Below are 22666 nucleotides of genomic sequence, written 5' to 3'. Positions count from 1 at the left end.
ATTGTTCCGTTCCGTGTGAGAGGACCTCAGTGGAAATAAGTCTTCGGACTTTCCTGTGAAATCATTGAATCGCTGATTATAATGTGTTCTATAATTGCTTTTCTAAATAAATCAAATCAAATCATAAAACAAATTAAACTTGGCACTTAAGGTTCCTGTATCTATTGGCACTTATAAGGTCACTGTATCTGTTAGTTGAGTCGAGTAAATCCAACTTTATAGTTCACTTCACACACAGGAAGGCTGTGCTTTACAGAAAACGTGTAATAGGAACTAACCGATACTTTGTTCTGCACACCCACCGAGCAAACAAGCTTTTTAACATTCATTGTGTTTACTGTATACATACTCTAGCACACTATTATATAGAATGGTTTCCACTATCATCCATAATGCATGAATTTATTTTATTTTAATTCGGCTACTGATCCAGCCATACAGTGAGGGCTGATGGAACGTGCATATCGTTTTCCGCCATTTTCCTATTCCACATACTCACAGTTGGACACATTGACTCTCCACTTGTGGTTAATTTAAACTTTGTTTCTCACCAAAATGTGATGAGTTCCATTTTCTCTCGAAAATCTACTATTTTCTGTCCTGCCATAAAGTAAACTAGTTGAGTCTCCACTAAGTTCTAAATGTTAAGTTTGTCTCGATTGCACATGAGGAAAAATGAGAAGAAAAGTCTGCACAACAGCTTGCTGCTCCACCACATTTACTGTGCGAAACCCAAAAATACAACGTTTCAACCACGAGTTTGGTCTTCATCACGGGTTTTTTCATGTGCTCCCCATAAAAGACCGTGGTGTCAGGTTCAGTTTCTGCACTATGTGTTCTGTTGAAATGGTTTTGGAGTCTCAGTATAAAGGGCTAAAACCATAATTGAGTACAGGGACAGAAGCGGCCAGCTGGCAGGTGAACCATTCCCGCTGAGAGAGAGTGTGTGAGAGAGAGAGAGAGAGAGAGAGAGAGAGACCTGTGCTGGTGCAGATGAAGCAGATAACAAGCACGAGATGCACCTACAGGTGTTTTCTCATTCAATACACATCACATCCAATGTCTGCCTTTGCTCACATGTAACCACTGAAACCGTGGATTTTGTTTACAGCGTTCCCATAGGGGTCTATCCCCCTCCTTTTTCCCTTGACACCATCTCTTGAGTCGCGCTGTGAGCTTGTAGATTAGCTATATTTACAAATGCTTGCCTATTTTGACATGCCCAGAATAGGGATGCTGGTTAATGTAATTTCTGGGAGAATACCGAATATATACTTTCATTATGTCTATGTATCTAGCAAAAGTTCAACCTAAGCTATTGTGATACATACTGTACAGTTGTGAAGCTGTGAAATTCTACCACCTCAGAGATAATAACAGTGGAATCTCACGTAGAATTTAATTCTGTTGATCTTTGTGGCATATTGAACTGCAGGGGTCAGGGGAAATGTCATAGCAAACAGTGCATGGGGATTACTAACCTCACCAGGCTTTCCACGGTAGGTGTGGAAAGCCTGGTTTATATATTCTGAAATTTTAACCAGTGCCATCTGGTCTGGAACCCTCCTACTCCAAAACTGTATATCCAGTAATTTACACACACAAACGCACACGCAAGCATGCACAAACGCAGACCATTTCCAAATCCGCTAATTATCTATAAACCAGATATGCAACATGGCAAAGGTTAATTGATCCAAACCAAATCATGGGAATTACAAGTATTACTCTTCTGTGATGGATACCAGTGACCCGTTGATTTTCACAATCTGAGAGTTCAACTGAAGTTATTATCAATAACCTGACCTGCAAGGCACTTTTCTAAACAAAGTTACAAAGTACTGTATTACTGTCTGTAATAAATCATATTGGCCATGTTACAGGAAACAGTTTTGCCAAGGACTTTACATTAACACAAGCCAAGGCCAAGCTGACACAGTAGTCCTATCTGGGCATGAAAGAGTTAGACGAAGACTGGTAGGCAATTGAGTGTGTGTGTGTGTGTGTGTGTGTGTGTGTGTGTGTGTGTGTGTGTGTGTGTGTGTGTGTGTGTGTGTGCGCGCGTGCGTGTGACTGTGACTGTGTGTGTGTGTGTGTGTGTGTGTGTGTGTGTGTGTGTGTGTGTGTGTGTGTGTGTGTGTGTGTGTGTGTGTGTGTGTGTGTGTGTGTGTGACTCATTACTCTTTCATGTCTATTTATGCAGATTGTGATTGGTCTCACCCATCTCCACGATCCATATTTTAGTGCCTTAGATAGTATAATTGCAGGCTAGGCTGATTCTATTTCAGAGGCCTGCACGGACTGCGAAGGCCCCGGATAGAATAAATGCAAACCATGTTTCCCGGTAGACTGAATGGAAAATACATTTTAGATTTAGACTAACAGTATTCTAGCTTTTTGAGTGGTGCAACCACTCCAAGGAACAGCAATGTCCTAACCTATGTGACTATGTCCTAACCTATATGTGACTATGTTTAGAGTACCAGTAGGAGCAAAAGTGGCGCTGTTGTGCCAGAAACAGAGAGAGAGAGATAATGTTGCACTGTTGCCTGCTAATTACAGAGAGAGAGAGAGAGAGAGAGAGAGAGAGAGAGAGATAGAAAGAGAGAGAGAGAGAGAGAGAGAGGCAGGGGGAGAGGAGAACGGGGAGTTGCACCACTCAGTTCACATGGGTGTGATTTTTTCCTTTGCTCTGAGATATAGCATTTTCGGCAGCGTTTGGAATCTGATGTAGTAAAACAATTTGGCAATAGGCGTCAAACGAGAAAGAATTTGAAACACTAGACTAGTTTCCTTTTTGTATGCAGCAGACAGGCTGCTCTGAAATGGTTGACGATTACTCTTTTGAGTAAAAACAGATCTACTTGGTGAAAACAGACTCCCACATGCCGAAGAGGACAGTACTGACTATAAACACAATACTGACATGCAGTGAAGGCTTGTCTTGTACAATCCAAAATGAATTAGAGGAAATATCTGATACATTTTCAAGTATTTAGCAGCTGCTCCTATTAGGGCTAGAATGAAAGGATAAAATCTACGTAATATCAAAATATTTTGACCACATCTCATTTATACTGTGTGCTGAGTTTGAAGTCGGACGGATGGACGGACGGTTCTCAAGATACGTGAACTGCACACACAGATGGACACACAGACAGACATTTCACACATTTATAGTGGGATAGGGATAGTCAAAATAGTTTGCGATGCGAAACATTGTGAGCTTGTGGCCTTGCTATTGTTGCTATTCGTACTATATGACAAAGCAGGGCCGTGTGTCCTTCTATTCACACATGTACAAACAGTTATGATTCACTGCGATTAAAATCGCTTCCTTTCTCAGAACAGTTGAATCCAGGATTTTCCCTCCTCTTCCCCATGCCTCCATGTTTGTTTTGACGACACTGGATCAGATTATGTCTGTATTGGAGACACAACTCTTTCAGCGTATGCTGGTCCCTGGAGAAAGTCTGGAGCAACTTGTTGAAATAACCGCTCATGACGTTGCTGCGGCTCCAGTTTCACTGATAACAAACCAAAGCAGCTGACGGGCGTTTGTGGATGTCAAGGATTTCAAAACACTTCTAAAACGATATTGATAGTTTATACAAGTGGTTCCCAAACTTTTTCATGTCAAGGACCCCCAAATCGACATTTATTAGGCAACGGACCCCCATTTGAAAAGATATGCCAGTGAGAGGATTTTACATCTCTTTATATAGTGATTCCAAAACATAGTAATTTCATGGACCCCCAGTTTGACATGCATTAGTCTACGGACCCCCATTTAATGGCATTTCTATCTCTGAGACCCCAATCGTAAAATCAAAGTTAATTTAATTCTGAGAGTGTACAAATGGAACCAAACGGACCCGTTTGGACAATGGTCCATTTGGTTCCTAATTATCATCTTATCATCCAGCTAAATTATCATTTAGCTGGGGACCCCCTGGAACTCTCTCAAGGACCCCTAGGGGTCCCTGGAGTCAATACTAAGAATATCACCACCAAAGTGAAGAAACTATATATGATGAGGAAGAAGTCCATTCGAAACGTTGTCATGTTGAACGCAACAACTGCATTCAAAATGATGAATGAAGGTCATATTGTGCTTATAAAAGCTTTCTGAATTCTTAATATCACAATACCTCAAATGAAACAAAAAAACCTGGGGCCGCAACCCTGCCTTGCCTGCACCAATACCAATACCAATTTTGACCTTGACCATTTCGACCCAAATGTTATTCCTTCCTTCAGGGCAGCCTACTAATCATTCCCACCATGTTTCATGATTATTAGGAAATTGATCCATTCTCCAGTTATTTTGCAGTCTGACCTTGATCTTGATTATGACCTTGATGTTTGATCTTTTTAATCCAAAAATTAATCATGTCTTTGGGGCAGCTGGCGTATAATTCCCTTCAAGTTTCATGAAATTCTACCCATATCTGTTCTCAAGTTATCTTGCAAAGATGCACGCCACACACACACACACACACACACACACACACACACACACACACACACACACACACACACACACACACACACACACACACACACACACACACACACACACACACACACACACACACACACACACACACAGACACCACACCAGTTAAAACCGGTAAAGCATCTGTGTCACTTTAAATTATAGCTATACTGTACCAACTAGTTTTTCGGAAAACCCTTAGGATTTAGAACAGCGGTTGTCAGAAATAGCAGATGCTATTTTTGAAATCTTTAGAAAAATCTTAAAAGTCTTTGGCACAGAATATTTTCAAATGGGGGTCCGCGGCCAAATGCCTTTCGGGGGTCCTTGGCACAAATACGTTTGAGAACTATTGATTCAGAAGGCATTTGTAGAATTTGATTGATTGATTGATTGAAATATTTATTAACAGTTTGCAGAATTACAGTACATTTCAAGCACAACTCAATACAAGACTGTTAACTGTGAGTGGAAGACCGCATAAAAGCATTTCTACTTGTTTACAATAGGGCCCACCATTTTCATTTCATCAAAAATATTTAGAGACGTACAAATATACACTTCTATGTAGCCAAAAGCAGGAAATCATAGTGGAGGTAAAAAGGGAAAAAAAAACATACACAATGAGGGGAAAAAGGGGGTGCGTGGATCAGATTTTACGGGGGCCAGTTTGGAATTGCAGCCGTCCGTAGGGGCCCTTTGAGAACAGTCAAGGGAGTCAAGGGATTCACATGTCTTAATGACTGTTGGTAGGGCGTTCCACATTTTGGTGGCATAGGAGCGAAATTAATTTAGTCCCTTGTTTGTGCCGAATCTGGGTTGCACATGGTTTGTTGAACTCCCTCTGGTGCTGTGGGTGTGGACTTCGTTGACATTAACCAAAATGTACACTAAATCCCTTGGCACTATCATCTCTGCTCACAATATATCCTATCACTGCTATGCCGATGACACACAACAGCCAGGAACCTTGGTGTTGTCCTGGACAGTCAGCTCTCATTCAAAACTCACATCACAGCTGTCACTCGATCCTGTAGGTTCACACTCTATAACATACGACGAATTAGACTCACCCAGGAGTCAGCCCAGCTCCTAATCCAGACAACAGTCTTGTCAAAACTTTACTATTGTAACTCCCTCCTTAATGGCCTACCGGCATGTGTACTTAAGCCTCTCCAACTGATCAAAAATGCCGCAGCTCGCTTGGTCTTCAACCAGCCAAAATTCTCACATGTCTCCCCCCTTCTGGGGGGAGAAAAGGAAACATGAAATATAATGTCATTTTGGTGATAGGATATCTCTACATCAAGCTCATCTCATCACCCATCTTATCCCTCAGAAAAATGGGAATTGGATTTGTGATTGAGAATGAAGCATCTGTCTGTCAATCACACCACGGTGTGTCTGTTTCTGCCCTCCTGTATCTGATCAATGTCTTTTTTTCTTCACATGCTGCAATATTCAATGGAAAAAACAAGATGTGTAATCTGGCTCCCAGATGGTGCAAAATGAGGCCTCCACTGCTGCAACGCACATCTCACATCTTGCTTAAAGTTACTTAAGTTTCCTAATTTTCATGTTATCCTGGGATTAGTAAATCGCAATTAATGTTGCGATTTACGTGAAAATCTTTTACTGAAATAAAATCAAGACGCGATGTACGTAACTTTCTCTCATGCTTATAATCTTGTGCCTATATAGAGACCTGCTTACTTATACAGTATACAGTATACTCCAAATTCGTGCTTGTTTGCACCTCCACTAACGCATCGCACACGTGACATTGATTACATTCCTGTAGCTAATAGAATTGTCCGCCACCAATGTCACCTTAACAAATGTGGGTCAAATGTTTGTTTTTTTGCTTTTGTTTTTTAATAGAGCACCGAAGTCCTGGCGTCACTGTCAGTAGAGGGCGTCAGTCCCCAGGTTTGTGTATTTTTTATTTGCATTATAATCTCCATAGGGGGATTTTAGATCGCCTCATATAAGAACTGTGTTTGAAAAATAAACCGATCACCCTGGCCTTTTCACTCATATGGATATGAAGCATCGACTGAAGGTGGAAATGTACAAATATACCCAAAGAGTAACAAAATAAGCGTTGAAACGAGTCAAAAAACCCAGAGACTACATTTCCGGGTAGGCGGGTGGCTGCATCTGCCCGTCGCACAACAGAAACTGAATGTTAATTACGTTTATTTTTATTTTTATTTTATTGATATTTAATGTTTGGTGGTTAGTACGAGTCGAGTCACCGCCAGCTGAGCTTACGTCAACGAGGAATCTCAGGAACGCAATATGTTGACAGGCAGCTGGGCGTGACGTATATTAGCAGCGACATTGCCTTCATATGTAGTTTCAAGGCTTTTGCGGCCACATTAATTCCATTTTCTCCAGAAACTGGCTGTATCAAATATGAATGGACATCATTAACGACGCACAGCCACTCCCTGACAGAAAGGCATGTAGTCTTTTGAGACTAGGAAGCACTTTAAAGGACAACTTTAGTTTTTTCAACCAATGTTCATATTTTAGGTTGATAAAGTAAAAGAGGAGTGTTGATTTTTACCAACTGCTGTGTAAGCACAGCTGGTCAATGTTCTCATCTGCAATGTTCTCTCTCTCTCTTCACGCCCGCTGTAGTGGTTCTCCTCCTACCTCTCTGACCGGACTTACCAGGTTTCTTGGAAAGGTTTGCTATCATTCCCCCGCACCCTCCAAACTGGGGTCCCACAGGGATCTGTACTTGGTCCCCTCCTCTTCTCACTGTACACTAAATCCCTTGGCACCATCATCTCTGCTCACAATATATCCTATCACTGCTATGCCGATGACACACAACTGTTTCTATCCTTCCCCCCCTCTGCCACCCAGGTAGAAGAACGCATCACTGCATGCCTGGCTGACATCTCACAGTGGATGTCTTCCAACCACCTCAAGCTGAACCCAGACAAGACTGAGCTTCTGTTCTTCCCAGCTAAGTCCTGCCCTATGCGGGAGCTAACTATCTCCGTAGACAACGCCCTGGTAAAGTCTGTCCCGACAGCCAGGAACCTTGGTGTTGTCCTGGACAGTCAGCTCTCGTTCAAAACACACATCACAGCTGTCACTAGATCCTGTAGGTTTACACTCTACAACATACGACGAATTAGACCGTTCCTCACCCAGGAGTCAGCCCAGCTCCTAATCCAGACAACAGTCTTGTCAAAACTTGACTATTGTAACTCCCTCCTTACTGGCCTACAGGCATGTGCACTTAAGCCCCTCCAAATGATCCAAAATGCCGCAGCCCGCTTGGTCTTCAACCAGCCAAAATTCTCACATGTCACCCCCCTTCTCCGCTCCCTCCATTGGCTCCCGGTCGCTGCCCGCACAGAATACAAAACTCTGATGCTGGCATTCAAAGCAACCAAAGGCATGGCCCCCCCATATCTCACAAGTATGATCGTACCCTACAAACCCTCCCGCGCACTCAGATCAGCCAACGCAGGGAAGCTGGAGGTACCTTCACTAAAAACGCCGGGACAACGCTCCACATGTCCCAAACTCTTCTCCCTTCTGGCTCCAAAACTATGGAATGCACTTCCCATCACAGTCAGAACTGCAGCCTCACTCCCAATCTTCCGCCGTAGTCTGAAAACCCACCTCTTCAGACTCCACCATGGCCCGTAGCACTTGCCCTAGCCTAGCCCCTTAGATAGCACATTATGTAGACTTAGATAGTATTTTAAACAGACTTATAGCTTGTTACGTAGACAGCTCTAGAATTGCACTTTATGTAGTCATAGCACTTTATAGTACACATGTATAATATATTATATAGTATAGTATGTATAGTTTACATAGATACTCCACTGTTACGTTCTTAGTCTAGGCATGATTCATGATAACTACTTTTATATATGTGATGTATGCCATGCTTTTGTTATTGCTTAATGTAAGTCGCTCTGGATTAAGAGCGTCTGCTAAATGCCTAAATTGTAAATTGTAAATTGTAGTTGAGATCTCTGTTTCTCATTGGCTGTGACTCGTCCTGATTGGCTGCCTCGTCTCTAGGCAACCACACACTTTTTGCCTCTAGTCTAGCCGACCTCTCAGCCATGGGATGTAAGGCAGCAGCTGGCAATGAATTGGTACCTGGTAATCAATTCTTGCTTTCTTTTCATTTTCACACATTCAATAGATCTCATGATCTTTAGTGTCTAGAACTATAGTAAAATAATAATAAAGAAATCGACATAAAATTTGGTAGAAAATAAATTCATATTTAGCTCGAATGCCCCCGCCCCCTGTCAAAAAAATCATGAAAATCACTACAACGAAAGAAAGCAACAAATGAAAAATAAAATAAAAATAACATTCATCCTTTACTTTCTCTAATAACAACCTAAAACATGAACCTTGGTTGAAAAAAATAATTAAAGTTGTCCTTTAATTAGTTTCACTTATCAGTAGGCCTATGCTATTTATTATTCAGCTAAACCTTCTTCCTTTGTCACTTGCTTTGTAAATATGACTCAAGGGTGTTTGTTGTGAAATGAATCATATTAATAATCCCTGCATTCTCCCATGCAAGATGTTCAAATGAATGCAGCTCTCCTGCCACTTTATTAACACGGACAACCTGACCATCGCTATGGTGGCAAAAACATTCCAAAAGTAGAAAATAGTAGGCAATCAACAAGCTCACAGGCAGCGCATTGAAACGCAGCACGTTGTGAGCTTTTATATGAGCTATTTTTGCGTGCAACACCATTGTTCGACAATGTATAAAAGGCCCTAGCTGCCTAAGTGGTTAATTAATCATACTTGTATTCTCCTCTCTGAAACAAATATCAGCCCAAATTAATTCTGGCTCCTTCATTCCCTCCATCACTTCTTCATTGACTGATTGAGCTGGACATGTACTTTATATAACATCTATCTCAGTGGTCCCCAACGTGGGGTCCTTGATGGAGTTCCAGGGGGTCCTCAGCTAACTGATAGTTAGGAACCAAATGGACCCTCATGGGACTGCAACTCTGAGAGTGTACAAATGGAACCAAATGGGTCAATTTGGTACCATGTGTATACTCTCAGAGTTAAATTAACATTGGTTTTACAATATAAATTGGTGGCCAAGTGATATACTGTAAATGCCATTAAATGGGTGGTCCTTGAAAATAAAATGGTTGAGGGTCACTGCTGTAAACATCTTCTCTTATGGGGTTCTTTGGCATATATTTTCTAATGGGGGTCCGTGGGCTAATTAGTGTCAATTTGGGGGTCCTTGACATGAAAAGGTTTGGGAACCATGCACTGATCTATCTTACACAGTATATTATCGCAGGCCTGCTGCTGTTGAGTCAGTCAGATTCGGTTTTACAGTTGCTGATGGAGTCCAGCACTTTTATTTGAGTTGTTTAGTGTTTTAAAAATGGCAATTTAATCCTCTGTCTCTGTGTCAAATGCTCAGAAACATGCTGGGTTTCACTCACTGATCGCAACACAGGCAATCTCAGCTGTGTTAATTAGAAAGTGTTTATCATTTATGGGCTTGCAGTGTCCTCAGACCTCAGGACACCAAATTTAGCATTTTTCCCTTTGGGAAGAGTCCAATTTCACTTGAAGTAGGCCTTCGTGCTTTAACACTTTTAAAAGCACATTAAAACTAAACTTGTTGTAAGTGTGTTTTGTTATTTCTGCTACAATGTCTAATCTATTAATCTCCCACTGCGAACAGGCTGTAAGCAGAGTCACACTATCAAAATGCTAAATTTGAATGCAATAGCATGATCTGCAAAATTGCATGTGGAATTATTTATTTTCAATCCCCATGTTGTACAAAACTCAGAAAGAATTGGTTCAGCCATTCTTAGACCTATCCAGCTAGGATCCAACATAAATTGGTGTGTTCAATATCGAAGACACAATTTCCCCTTCCACAACAACAGCTTTAGAATCTTGAGGTAAGCTTGAGTAAGTACAAGATAAAGCTTTAATGTGTGTAATTCTTCTTGTTGGGGTGAAGTTTGATCCAAGCCTATCCTATTAACATTTACAATGAGTACAATGAGTAGCTCAAGTCAAATCAGGTCTGCTTTAAATTGCAACCACAATCTGATGAGGACTTTCCCACACCACTCTGCATAATATTCATTTTATTAACTCCATCTTCATCACTCTGCATCTTTCTGTTTCCTTTCCTTCTCTGTCTCTCCCTCCCTCTCACACGCACGCACGCACGCACGCACGCACGCACGCACGCACACACACACACACACACACACACACACACACACACACACACACACACACACACACACACACACACACACACACACACACACACACACACACACACACACACACACACACACACACACACACACACACACACACACACACACACACACACACACACACACACACCTCCCTTGTCTCCTTCTCTCGCTCTCCTCTGCCTCCTTGCTCTAACTCCCTCACTTTCGGAGCCACCTAATTGGCCGAGGTGTCAGTTTTGCTGGCGACCCCTTGCGATGGCGTTGCTGTGCCTGGTGGGCATACATCAGCGTTGGGATTAGAGGCAGACGCTGGTCAGCACATAATCACTCTGATGAATATGGAGGAGGGCCGTCAGGTTGACACGGGAGGGCTGCCAGAAACGATAACGACCCTCACTCCTTCGGCGAGCTCCTCCTCCCTCTGGGAGCTGAGCTGTGTTCTCAAGGTTGGAAAACAGGCGTGCGTGCGTGCGTGCGTGCGTGCGTGCGTGCGTGTGTTTGTGTCTGGGGTTGGAGGGGCAGTTTGACCCCTTTGGTCATAGTTCACTGCCTTTTTTTGATATTATTTTAATGTCGTTGTATGCTTTTGCTTATATATATATATATATATATATGTATATGTGTGACGTGTGTGTGTGTGTGTGTGTGTGTGTGTGTGTGTGTGTGTGTGTGTGTGTGTGTGTGTGTGTGTGTGTGTGTGCAGCCGATCCACAAGCTTGCGACGTGTTCTGAGCTTGCTGAGCTGCTACATTTGCCATGTTTGAATTTGAATCCTGAAAAGCTAGTACAGTTTTGGACATACAGTAAATGGTGCATTTAAATGGTGCTTTTATACATTTATACAGTATGAGGTTCCCATCCGACAGCTCCACGTTTTCTCCCCGATGTGACCATTTTGGACCGGATCATGACTGCAGGAGCTCATTAATATAGGCATAGCACAGCCTGACACTTCACCTTATCTCCATCACCCACTGAGTCCCAACGACTCAGCAACTTTACCCTATAAGTCTTTACAGGTGGATGGGGATATAGTAGCCTATGGATGGGGATATAGTATCCTATGGATGGGGATATAGTAGCCTATGGATGGGGATATAGTAGCCTATGGATGGGGATATAGTAGCCTATGGGGATGGGGATATAGTAGCCTATGGATGGGGATATAGTAGCCTATGGATGGGGATATAGTAGCCTATGGATGGGTTTAAGTGATCACACTATCCATAAATCCATCCATCTTCAACCGCTTATCCGTAGTCGGGTCGCGGGGTCAACAGCTCCACCAGAGAGCTCCAGACTTCCCTCTCCAGAGCAACATTAGTGACTTCCTCCTGGGGGACGTTCCAAGGCCAGTGAGTCGATGTGTTTCCTCCAACTGCGACTTGGTCTGCCCCGGGGTCTTCTCCCAGTGGGACGTGCCTCGAGGACCTCCCTAGGGAGACGCCCGAGAGGCATCCTAACCAGATGCCCGCCCCGAACCACCTAAGCTGGCTCCTTTCCAGGCGAAGAAGCAGCGACTCCACTCCGAGTCTCTCTCGCGTGACTGAACTTCTCACCCTATCTCTAAGGGAGATGCCAGCCACCCGTCGAAGAATACTGATCACACTAGGGACGCACCAATGTATGGGCCACATATCGGTATGGATATTTGCCACTATCGGTCAATCAATATCGGTATTGGCAAATAAAACTGACATTAACTGATGGCAGTAGCCAATATTTATCTGTTTTATCTGATACCAAGCTGTAGATTCTGAACATGTATTTCTTGTATTGAAGATGTATGTGTTTCCCTGGCACAAAAGGGGGAAATGAAAACAACCAAAACTAAATAAACATATATCGGTATCACTATCGGCTATCTCAATATCGCAGGTGTCACTAATTCCAGCTGCTCTTAAATAATTATAATAATCATTAAACTGTTATTGTAATAAATAATCAGTTATTGTAGTAAATGATGTTTGAATTATTTCAGCCTCAAATGTCTTGCTCTATTACAGTAGGTCTGAGGCATAAGGTTTCATCATGGGAGTTCTTCTTACGCTCAGTAATGCTGGGAGATCATGATGAGGAAATTAATTCGTGCTACTAAAGAGGCATGTTATTTGTCGGCTGAAGTATACCGGCTGAAGTATATCCAGATTGGACAAAATAACAAAAGAAACGTACATAACATAGCTTTAATTTGAACTTTTTCATCGATCAAAAAGTTTAAAATTGTATTTGCTTGCTTATAAGTAAACTGTTTCTCAAATAGAAGCGTTAATCAAATCTACCGACTACCGGTACGTTTGTTTATTTTGTTTGATCGGCATCCGACCCAAAAACCTGGCATCGGTCACCCACACACTGTACTGCATGTCACCGCACCTTCCCTTTCACTGTCCAATATACAACAGAAATACATGGCTTCTCTCTGTCATGGAACATCAACTTTAATGCTTGTATGGCTGCCAGACTCAATCATTTGGCCACTAGGGAGCTTTAATCCTAATCCATTTCACCTCGTTTAGCGGGAATAGGGCATTTGAGTGATCTGAGTGACAGCACATTATACACTCCAGTTTGAAGATATCTTTACGAGAATAAATAAAATATACATTTCCAATGTCTTGACTTCAGTGTACAACTATTTCAAATAATGATAATGATAGAAATGTCCTTTTTTGGCACTAATTTCCTGATCATCTGATCATAATCTTTTCTCCATATTACAACGGGCACACATATTATACCAAATTAAGGCTCTTTTACAGGATCCGGATACATTGCTTTGAGGTTCTCAACCCCAGAGACCATATTAAGTAAAGTGCTACATTAAGGCCCCTATAAGAAGTGTGCCAAGACACCATACATCATCTCAAGAAACTGTCTTAGCGACCCGGATACCTGCTGGTCTTCATTATAGCTGTTTAATAAGGGGCTAATTTCAGACCTGAGACAAAGTGAATGCAGTTAACCCGTTAAAACCGAGATATATTTGAGCTAAAACAGTAAAAAGCATTATTTTATACTTTGGCTATTCAAAAATAGCCAAAGTACGAGCTTGTTGTCTGAAAAATCATGAACATTTGTGCAAATCTTTGAACAAATATATATTTTTAAAGATGGAGTGCCGTGATTTTTTTCCACCCTAAAACATGATCATCAGGTCTTACTGTTATATAATGAGTAAGCAGTAAGTGTACAGTATGGGGTGGGGTTAACGTGGGTGGGTTAACGACTTGCTGAGCAGAAGACTAGCCACAGTCTGCTTCTCTGGCCCACTGATCCAGAACATCTAGGCAGGGCATGGTTACTTCATAGTAAAGTGAAGCATTCAGATACGGCATCGGTTCTAAAACTTGGGTCCATTTGGTTCCATTTGTACACTCAGTCGAGTTACAGAACATTTGGAACCCCGTCAAGGAATCCTGAGGGTCACTGGACACCCCGGTGCGTCCAAGGATATGCTGGCATGCATCCAGGAATGCTGCTAATGGAATCGCCATGAACCATTTGTCAAGGTCTTTAGATGAGTGACATGTTTATATTTCAATATCTAAAGACTATCATTTGAAATGTGGTGTATGTTCCTTCACACATCCTAAATACAACAGGAGTGAAGTATTTGTTTTGGATTAACATTCACATGAACTAATGCGAAATGCCACAAAAAAGCCCATGGGCAGTTCTAAGGCATGTATACAGTACAGTGATACTGGTAACAGAGGAAGTGAGGAAGAACACAGGCACTGCACGGTTAAGTGAAAATTACAGTTTTCTTTCCTGCAAGAAGACCCAAAGTATAATGAGCAACACCAACAGTCCTGCGCAAGGTCTGTTTGAAATTTTGTCTATATTGTAATCCCAAGTCTTATTTCTCCAATACCTTTTTCCTGGAAGGAGCATGCTGCCACAAATAGCATGCTTTGCATTTACAGTATACCCTTCTTCAGCACTAGGACTCTATAAAGTATATATGTTGATAGTTTCTGTATTTAATTGGGCTTCTACAGTATACAATATGTACTGAGTAATTCATACCAACCAAACGTTTTTGACATAAGATTCAAGATTTAGTTTTCCAACTGCCTCAGAAACAAAAATTAAATTATGTTCCTCCTAGTTAAAAAGACCAATCCAAGAATAAAATATGAAGAGCCAAAAACAAACTCTGAAATTTAAAAAGTCCTAAAAACAACAATTACAATTTACAATTTAGGCATTTAGCAGACACCCTTAATCCAGAGCGATTTACATTAAGCAAGAACAAAAAAAGCATGGGAATACATCACATATATAAAAAGCATTTATCATGAAACATGCGTAAGCTAAGAACGTAACAGTGGAATATCTATATAATGAAACTATACATATAAACTATACATATATATATATACTATACTATGCTATACATATGTACTATGACGTGCTATGACTACATACAATGCAATTATCTAGTGCTGTCTACATAACATGCTATAAGTCTGTATCAAATGCTATCTAAGTCTACAAAAGTGCTATCTAAGGGGGTAGGGTAAGCGCTATGGGCCATGATGGAGTCTGAAAAGGTGGGTTTTCAGACTACGGCGGAAGGTTGGGACTCAGTGATGCTGCAGTTCTGACTGCAACGGGAAGTGCATTCCACAGTTTTGGAACCAGAAGGGAGAAGAGTTTGGGACGTGTGGAGCGTTGTCCCGGCATTTTTAGTGAAGGTACTTCCAGCTTCCCTGCATTGGCTGATCTGAGTGCGCGGGAGGGTTTGTAGGGTTCAATCAACAGTGATCAACAGTGATCATCATAAAAAAGCATAGTCAGATTTTTTTTTTATATTAAAAACTGAATATAGAGTTCATGTCTTCTTTCCTTTTGCATAGCAATGCATAGCTCCTCGAGTTCATGTCCTATCTACTGGGTAAGCTAATCATTTAGAAATGTAGTTGTTTGATACATTCGTGTTAGACACGCAACTTTACATTTTAGACATGTTTAACATGTTTTTAACATGTTAAACACATATTACACCTACATGTGTTTCCAGGTCAAATCTGCTGCGGAGCCAATCAAACGAAGCTATGGGAACCAAACCGGAATAGGAAACAGGTGGGCCACGTCAAAGGTGTGGAATTGCCACAGGAAGTGGTTTGTAACTTCATCGACTATACTAGCCTATATTCATCGTCAAATCTGCCCCACACTTCACATGTTGGCCTAAATACATCTTATTAATATCATTATTATTTTTTACAGCACACACCAGTTTCCCACACATACAAAATCATTCTGCCGCTGAGGGCTTGAACTGTCGAATGGCACACGGCACACACACACACACACACACACACACACACACACACACACACACACACACACACACACACACACACACACACACACACACACACACACACACACACACACACACACACACACACACACACACACACACACACACACACACACACACACACACAGCACAGCACACAGCACAGCACAGCACACATTGCACTCTGTGAAATCCCTGTTCATGTCCCGTAGTCATCTGCCCAGCGTTTCTAACCAGACAACTTGTCTGCTGGTGCATGGAAGCTCATTGATCTCTTATTTTTAGTGAGTCGGCCCGACACATAACCTACCACCTGCCTGTGCAGTGCTCTGTGGGAATATACTATCTGACCACCCCATCATGGCTGCCCTCGTATGACTCTGGTATGTTCTCATCTCTAGTGAGGGAATGAGAAGGCTTAGGCCAATTAATGGTTGAGCCTCTCCCCCCCGTCTGCAAGAATAATCCCACAAGGGTCAAAAAAGGAAAGGAAAAAAGCCGCTGACACACCCCAAGCTAGCCTCAGGCCAAAGCACTAACCAGCTCTATAGGCCTATACAGTCTGCTCATTTTGTTATTGATTTGCATGTTGTCAAAATAGCCTACTCTCCATTTCTTGGGTTTTCATGTTTCTTGGGTTATCATCTTGGGTTATTATGTACAGTTCGCCAAAAAAAGAAGTGAATCACAGGCCCTTGTAATAATAAACTACGGTATTATGTGAGTCTGTTATCATGTTTAACAAAATAATTGTGTCACTTCACCACACTAGAAGATCCACATGCCATAAGCAGCTGTCACAATAGTGGCTTCACCACTATTGTGATTTACAGATTATTTCACAAACCGCACACACAATACTGTAGGTAAAGATTGAGGGGGGCCATGCGTGACTCTATGTTCTCTGTGAATATGTTCTCTGTGAATATACTACATCCATTTCTCAGCGTATTTTATTATTAAGACGGTAATCACAGTAGTAAATTGCTTCTGCTAAATAAATGATATTCACTCCACCAAATGCACACTGCTCCAATGGACCAGCCTCTTCTGAGGGACATACATGAATAATTAAGCATCAGCCATTATGTCCAAATGCAACAAACGCTAATTGTTTTCTTTGTATAAATCTCAGGGAGTGCTGGCGGACAGAGACATGTGTGAAAGAGCAAGTTTACATAATGCAGAAGACTGGGGCCAAACAGATGATGTCAAGGGTTTTATTAACAAAGGTCATCCAAAACATGGTATACGTACCAAATCTTTGCACTAAGACAATAAACTAAGGTTCAGAAGAAACGGCGCAGGCCAAAACATAACCAAGCACAAAAGGCTAAACACCCAAACACATGCAATCTATCGACTACATAGGGGAGTTAAAAAAGACACAGGAACTAACACGACACAGGTGAATCAACTGACAATCAACACAGGTATTGCTGGGGCAAGCAGGACAGGAGACTATAGGGTTAAATAATCAGGGTGGAGAGCATATAACTTTATATGCGTGGAGAGAGGCGTGTGACATCATCATACCCGGAAGTTATGCGAGAATGCCTTGGGCAAAAAAATACTTTCTGCCCTTGACAGAACATACATCCAAACAGAAAATTCCTGATTGTATTTAAACAACGTTATCACCAACATTGCAGCTGTACGGAGACCTTGAATAATGCTCTTAATATCTGCAAAGTTTTTGTTTTATAAAAATCCACCGTAAACATGTTATGAGCTACTTCCGTGCAGGTGATTATTATGTGTCAGAGTTTGGAAGCGCTCGTTTTCAATAACGCAACATCCCGTTACAGAACAGCCTTCAGAACAGCCTTCTGTAATATGTACAAATTAGAAACAGGTCGTACGCACTACGCAGGACCGTTGAGTGATTTCAAACTCCAACACACCCACAGCGTGTCCCGGTGGAAAAGTAATACGTGCATAATTACTTTTCCACCGGGAAAAGAGTCTATAGCAAACAAGGGCATGCAGAGAGGAAGCAAAATAACACTACTACAAATTAAGATATGGGGAATTACAGACTAACAGAAATACAAGACCTAAACACTAAATAAACACTAGCTACATAAACTAACAAGTACAACTACACACAACCAACATGAATGATGAAACAACAGAAGAGTGTCCAAAAAGTAAACACAAACAAGACAATGTCCAATGGTTGAGGAGCAGAGAATTGCATAGGCTACTACAAATCAAACTAGATAAAGTGCCCCTCGGGGCACAGGTCTCCACCAGGGCAGGTCAGGTTGTGGCCTCCTGGTGGCGCTATAATAGGCCAATGTGAAAATAGTGCCATTTCTTCTTACGCCTTGGATGGCAATTGGATGATTTGAAACATTTTGTTCCAAAAATGTGTTTTGCAAAAATCCAACTGTTGGTTGCGCTCTAACAGGCCAATGTGAAAAGGGTGGGATATATTCCTCAGCCTAGTAGGAAAGTCTGTGAAAGATTTCACGTAAATTGCACGCTGCGTTCATGATTTGAGGCTTTTTGTTCAAAACGGGCCAATCCTGCAAACTTTGAAAGCCAATGTTAGCCAAATAGGATGGAATATGAAATATTGGACAGATGAGTATAGAGATAGTGTGTAACAATTTGCGGGATTTTTGGACAGAATCTGGAGGAGTAATATCACAAAAATGTGTTTTTCAAAAGTCGGCCTCCTGGTGGCGCTATAACAGGCCGTTCTGGGAAATTTGGGGCAGAGGTTCATCCAGGCATTAGCATCCAGGGAGTGTGTGTGCAAAACTTGGCATCGACCGGGTTAACAGTGCCGGAGATTAGCTGGTAACAGACGGACGGACGGATGCACACACACACTAACACACACAGTGGTGGAAAACATACTCTCTCCCCATGCCTTCGGCCTGGTGGAGACAATTAAACAACACTTTAAAAAAAAACTACTTTCATGATTGAACGTAAGTAGTTATACTGTTAATTGATGGGTAATTATCAGTAATTGTACATACAAAACATATATTTCCATATGACCTCTATCTTACTGTAGTTATCAACTGTACAAGCATTCCATATCCCATATGTAACCCTGGCAGAAATATAATAGATATAGAGCATCGCAGTCCCGCCCCCTTTCATGACGACAACAGGCCCAGGAAATAATTGTCTCCACCAGGCCGAAGGCATGCCAAACTGTGCACACACACTCCCTGGATGCCAACGACGAACCTCTGCCCCAAATATTCCTCAACGGCCTGTTATAGCGCCACCATGAGGCCGATTTAGGCAAAACACATTTCCGTAGATAACTTGTACACATTTTATCCATACATCACACAATTCGGTATACATTATCTCCATAGTCATGTGATCAACACAGATCTGCACAATTTCCCATCTTCCATCCTGATTGGCTAAGATTGGCTTCCAAAGCTCACATGATTGGTCCGTTTCGAACAAAATGCCACAAATCACAAACACAGTGTCCAATTTCCATGAAATTATACATGCACATTTCCACTAGGCCGAGGACGACATGCCACCATTTTCTTCCCAAATCAGCCTCACGGTGGTGCTATAACAGGCCAATTCCTGTTTTTACCTATAACTGCATCGACTTGATTGATTGATTGATTGAAGAATTTATTAACAGTTTGCAGAATTACAGTACATTTCAAGCACAAACTTATGTATGCGCACTCCCTAGAGGCCATGAATTTTGTTTCCCCTGCATCCCTCCACATCTGCTGGTTATAGCGCCACCATGAGGCCGATTTCTGCAAAACACATTGTTTATGTTAGTCGCACAGATTTCATCCAAATCTCACGCAAATCGGAACACATGATCTCTGTCATGTGATCAAGACGAGCCTGTTGGATTTCTCAGATTCTACACTGATTAGCTAAGATTGCCTTCCAAAGTTTTCAGGAGTAGCCGTTTTGTACAAAATGCTGCACATGTCCTGCTCATCCAGAATTCTATCCTCAGAGATGCTATGAGTGATCTGGCTCTGCATTTCCTCAACAAAATGAAGAAAATTGTTGCAAGAAACAAACAAACAAAAAAAAATGTTTATATTACTCCTAAACATTTTGCCAAACATCACACACACTCCTATCCTCCTGGTGGAGACCTGTGCCCAGAAGGGCACTTTTTCTAGTTACCCATGCATTTTTCCCATAGACATTTCAAAAAGTATTTATTTATCTGTAAGCCTCAAACAAAGCCAACTCAGTTCGTGACAAATCATGACAACAAACACAATATTTTGGGCCGAACAAATAATTACGAAGAAGAAAAACCACAAAAAGAAGTGTTGTAACCTGCACTTTTTTTCTTCTTTCTAAATATTTGTTCGGCCTAAAGAATTGTGTTTGTTGTTATGATTTGTCACGATCCGAGTTGGCTTTGTTCGAGGATTACAGATCTTTAAATAAATACGCAAACAAGAAGGCACTGGAGCAGCTCAGACGATTTAGGCCCTTATTTTATTATATCAGGGTGCAGGTAAAAAGTGACAACGTTTCGATGTGTCAATTACATCTTCGTCTGACCTGACGAAGATGTAATTGACACATCGAAACGTCTGAGCTGCTCCAGTGCCTTCTTGTTTGCATATATATGTCCTGCTCCTGAGATGCACCAGACTGGCCTGCCATAGAGGCGCGGCTGGAACTCCCTTCTACTTTAAATAAATACTTTTTGAAATGTCTATGAGAAAAATGCATGGGGAAAATGTGCCCATAATCAAAATTCTACAAAATATATATTTTTGAGTGGTGTAAACCACTCCTACAACTGGCTTTTGTGTGCAGAAAAAATGAGCATGGTTGCTATGTTCAAAATAATTTCTGACGTAATTAAATCACACCCGGGTGAACTGGATGACCGTAGCAACCATGCTCATTTTTTCTGCACAAAAAAAGCCAGTTGTGAAATCACATCCGGGTGTGATTTCATTACGTCAGATCAGAGCTGATCAGGCTATATAATACCTTACACCACTCAGTTCACACAGGTGTGATTTTTTAATCCAGATGGCACTCAAATGCGATCTAATTTTCAACATTCAAAGTAAAGAGCCGTGCATTTGATGTGTCATGGATCTCACGGTGGTGATATTGTCTGCAGGGCAGTCGCTGACAATACAGTAAAGCTGAGCAGCTGGTTCTTTGAAATTCACATTAGGTTCTACTGACTCAACCGTCAGCTGCTATTAGCGCTGCGTTTTCACAGATCACCACTCTGGGAAGACGTTCAGCGTGTCTGAGTTAGCAGTCCAATCTATGCCTTGCTTGCAGGGCTGAAAATGTAGATCTCCAAGACAGTGGCACTGCATGACCCATTGTGGCAGTTGTGGTGTGACCCTGTACTGAATGTTTTTTTATTTTTTTAAAGGTTTCATGAAATTAATTTTCATTTATTTTTATTTTTATTAAGCACTTGTTTGAGCCAGAAAATCTACTGAATGTTAAAAGTTCAGGTTTTTTGGGTGCAACTGAGCTCAGAAAACCTAACAAAAACTTTTTTTTATGCCCCTTTAAATGGGATCGGTTCTCAGCTTACTTGCTGCCGAGCAGAAACCTTGTATCTCCATATTTCAACTAATTTCCAAGTTGAACATTAATGCCCCTATACTTCATCATACTATGTACGTCATCACACAAAAGTAGAAAAAATAGCTGATCTACAAGTTCACAACACATTGCGATCAACACAGGTTCCCTTTTCCATTAGTCTGAAAAGTAACACCCGACAAGCGACGATACGGTATATTTTTGCAAACGTAACAGGACTCCTCGCCAGCTGGCATTATGATTCTCCTCAATGCTGCATTGCTGATAGTAGAAGAAGACAAGCTGCCTTGGCAGCTGCCAGCACTGTACTGGTGTATTGATCTAGCACCACCCTTCACATGAGGCACTTAGTGGTGTGGGCTCAACTGTTGTGGTATATACAGTGTTAGTCCAACATTGGCAGGCTGAAGTGTTTGAACTGCTTGAAAGAGATTAGATAGTGCTGAGTGGGGAATCAAAGCACCATTATTCATCAAATTGCAGGTCTGTGTCTTCTGCGACTTGCATGTGCCGAGAAAGGCTGTTGGCTCAAGAGCAGAGGAAACTAGAAAAAGTGCCCCGCGGGACACAGGTCTCCACCAGGATATGATCGTTTGTGACGTAACATCCATCCATCCTAGCCTGGCTAATAAGCCAGACTCAAATCACACTCTGGAGATTCTGGAGATGCTGTGTATGGATCTTGTTTCCCGGGGGGCGGGTTCAAACATTTTCTCTTTGACGCAATTGGTCAGAGCTACTGTCAGTCAAAGGTCTCAAGCATTGAACGTCACTGTACCAAAGCCCGCCCATATTGCATACCGTGTCCCGATTGGCCACACCAGTTCTCTGGTGTAGGAAATGGGCGTAAAATTGAGCCTCTCCAGACTGTAATCCGCCAGCAGGCAATTTTTTTTTGCCAACGGCTGATTCGGTCTGGCTTATTAGCCAGGCTACATCCATCCATCCATCTTCAACCACTTATCCGTAGTCGGGTCGCGGGGGCAACAGCTCCAGACTTCCCTCTCCAGGGCAACATTAGTGACTTCC

Source organism: Electrona antarctica (genome assembly GCF_951216825.1).
Source record: "Electrona antarctica genome assembly, chromosome: 1".
In the NCBI taxonomy this organism is placed as follows: Eukaryota; Metazoa; Chordata; class Actinopteri; order Myctophiformes; family Myctophidae; genus Electrona; species Electrona antarctica.
Note: the sequence above shows the minus strand (reverse complement) of the source record.